The sequence below is a fragment of the Penaeus vannamei genome, chromosome 32 (genome assembly GCF_042767895.1).
Source record: "Penaeus vannamei isolate JL-2024 chromosome 32, ASM4276789v1, whole genome shotgun sequence".
Classification (NCBI taxonomy): Eukaryota; Metazoa; Arthropoda; class Malacostraca; order Decapoda; family Penaeidae; genus Penaeus; species Penaeus vannamei.
This window is the reverse complement of record NC_091580.1, coordinates 22,299,547-22,302,997: the sequence shown is the minus strand read 5'-3', so window position 1 is coordinate 22,302,997 and position 3,451 is coordinate 22,299,547. Positions and strand designations below refer to the sequence as shown.

The following is a 3,451-nucleotide window of genomic DNA, read 5'->3' as shown; positions in this document are numbered from 1 at the left end:
ATCAAATTTTGGAGATTCAGTATCTATTTCTTCTCCTGTCTTTCTATTTCCTTTTTAAGATCCTTCTTCGAAACTGAAGGCTTTGTTCGTTCCCTCTCATGCATTTTCTCCTTCCTTTTCGTTTATTTTTTCTTCTTCTCCTTCTATATTCTTGGCCTCTTAAGCTTTGGCTCGCAACCTCAACTTCTTCTCCTTCCCCTTTTTTTCCCTTTTATTATATTTCTCCACCTCCATCTATCTATCACTTTATGTCTGTCAATCTATCAGTCAACCTATCTATCTATAAACCTATCTATCAATCTACCTATCTCTATTTCTCCATCTATCCATCTATCTATCGATCTAACACTGCTTCCCGCTTGCATACCACGGAGTGCTCCTTTTGCATGCTTGGTCAGTCGAACACACAACACACACCCTTTTCCCCTAAGCAGGCTGTGCAAGGGGCGGCTCCTGACACCCTGCTTAGTGTCACCCCAAATCACCTGTCAATCAAGAAGGATCAGTGTCATTTATTCACTGTTCGTATAAATGGTCTATTCCTCCGAATAGCCATTTTTGGAATATTCCTAATCCTTTGCATATTCCTTAATTTGAATCGTAGTTTGTGGTAGCAAGAGTTAACGAAAAAGTAGAGGAATTGTTGGTTTCTTTTGATAGTACAGTAGTTATTTTCTTTCTTTTTTCTTAGTCTCCCCCTCCCTCTCATGACCCTTTTCCCTCTAAAGACAAACGACTACCAAGGCTTCCCTTAAGCATATCGCAAGCACGCTTACCTGTTTTTTGTTTTTTTGTTTGTTTTTTTTGTACCATTATTTGTGTCCAAATCGCTTGTGCTGCTGTCACCTATTTTTCCATCAGAGTTTCCCCTCTTTCCCCCTCGCTTCCATCGCTTGCTACCTCATACCTTATACCTTATACCCCGTGCACTGCTCCTGTGCGTAGTTGGACGTTGTTTAATTGTTGCTAAAGTAAGAACACCACCGAACCCTCCCCCTCCCCAAACCCCAGTCCTACCCCCTTCAAAGAAAATGACGTCACCCCCCAAAAAAAATGTCTAAAAAGAAAAAAATCCTTGAATCCACGGAACCTTAAAAACCGCCCTTGTTGCACTCACTGCTTTGTTCACTGATATCAGTTGTTCACTTCAGTTGTTCACTTCCGTAAGGTAGAGCGCACTGTTCACCGTATTTCTCTAGTCTACGTAATGAACGTCTCTCTCTGTCTCTCTCTGTCTCTCTTAGTCTCGTTCTTTTGCATTGGATTACTTAGTGTTCCTTTCTTCCTGGACTTTCCACCCCTGTTTAGACTGTCTCTCCGTGTGTCCATGTTTAAGGGCCGATGTTGTACTCCTGTGACCTTAATGTTTGAAACTGATGTAGAACTTAGAGTCAAAAAAAGAAGAGAAAGAAAAAAAAAATAGAAAAAATGATATCCTGATGTCCTGTCGTGGGAAAAAAAGGTCTCTGCTGAACGAGAAGAGGCTTGTGACCTTTCATCCTTTCTCGTTTTTTTTCGTTTTTTTCTTTACCTTACGAGCCTCCAGTCTCTCTTTTGAACTTAGAAAGTTAGGAGCTGGAACTAAAACTTAAAGTTTTCAGCTCTTTTCTGGGTATCTCAGATCAAGTATACACTTAAGGAGTCGTCATTATTTACTTTTTTTGTTCTTGAATATAGGAGAGACAACAACAAAAAAAGAAGTCATTTTACTAAAGAAATCAAATAGATAGATATATATAAACCCATTTTAAAAATGGTGTTTTGAATACATTTCCAACCCTAGTCTTACCACGTACAGGACCTTTTTTTGTGTTCTTTTTTGGCTCTAAATGTAGAGGTAAACATATGTTAATTTTTAGTCCCGGAGGCCATCGTTAGCCCTGACCTCCGCCGGGGACGTAAGACTACAACAATGTTTATCACTTTATCTAGCATAAGTTTCAGGAGTTAAGGCTTCTTAAGCGCGCGCCCAACGACTCAGTATCTCTCATTTATATATATATATATATTCATTATCTTTTTTTTTTCTCTATCGAGAGGGGGTGCCAAGCGGTGCCAAGCGGTGCCACACTTCTCCCCGACCCCTAGTCTCCCAGGTTCTGATACCTATTGTGATAACCAAACGTTGACGAAATGTAGTGGGTAGGCATCACTTTGTTGAAGGAACAAATTGACGGTTCGGTGTAGACTAGATCGCAGCCAATTGGCCAGAAGCTGTTCATATTTTTCGCTGGCCAATCAGCTGGTCTTTCTTTACTCTTTGCCTTTTTTTTCCTTATTGTCATTTTTTGATCACATATCTTTTGTCGAGTGGCTGTCTGCCCTCACGCCTAGTATAATACCAACTGTTATTAATGATTAAGAGTTGAATCTGTTTTGTTATATGGATTTTACTATATAAGTTTGTTTTTTGGACCTGTAGATCTTTATTATCTATTGAATGGTTCAAGTGTGGCTTAGTCTAATTAATCTTGTAATGATAGTATTGTTATTATTCTAGACCGCCCGTATTTCCTAAGCCTATTTCTGAATACTCTCAATACTCACAAATACACAACCTAGCCTGTAGTTAGTAAGAAACCTATTTAGATATCATTTTAAGAACGCCACTGACTGTCCAATTACCTGTTCCCGCTTCCCATGACGTCAGTGATATCTCGTCCAATCACTTATCCCATCTCCCATGACGTCAGCAATCTCTCGTCCAATCACTTGTCCCATCTCCTATGACGTCAGCAATCTCTCGTCCAAACACTTGTCCCAACTTCCCATGACGTCACTAATTCTCTCGTCCAATAAACATGCCCCGCTTGTCACGACGTCTGAGGCATGTTCAAAAACCCAACCAGGAGAAAGTTTTTTCATTTGCACATCTCACACTCTAACACTAACACACTAACCGGAACGGAGATCCTATGGGGCTGCCAAACGAATTCCTTTGACCGGCTCAAACAAGACGTGGTGTAGTCCTTTTCTCTTCACACTGCAGCCGCTCGATTACCCGCAGGAGTGAGAAGAAAAGGAATGCAAAACATGTGGCTGTCGGATTTTACTTTTCCCCATATACATGTCGTCCACACACAAGAGGACAGTATTTGCGGCGGCTTCGGTACGGCCGGGTGCTGGACGGGGGCCAGCGCTATAATATATTGCCACTATAATCAAAATCAAAAGAAAATCATTAAAAATAAAGTGATGAAATAAGAGAGTGAATTCAGTGTCGACGAGTGCTTCAAGACAACTGCAAGCATCATCTGAAGAAGGTCGTCAGTGTCAAGAAAGAAAATTCAAGCAAAAAAAATAAAATTGTTTGAAAAAAAATGAAAAAGCAAAAGAAAAGTGGCAATATATATGTGGACGGAAAAAGTGTGTAATTGAAAAAAAAAAGTGTCCGACATACGTGACGCAAGTATGTCTGTGAAAAAGTAAATAAATATATAAATAATCACGC

The 3,451-nt window shown here is 40.0% G+C and overlaps 1 protein-coding gene across 1 annotated transcript in view; it reads left to right on the top strand.

The window, feature by feature from the left end:
- Positions 1-3,451, top strand: part of qvr (protein quiver) — a gene marked incomplete in the record, with an annotated part of 121,003 nt that overhangs the window by 84,039 nt on the left and 33,513 nt on the right. Inside the window, 1 exon segment of the mRNA XM_070144805.1 lies at positions 1-3,451. This exon segment is cut by the window's right edge and continues 435 nt beyond it.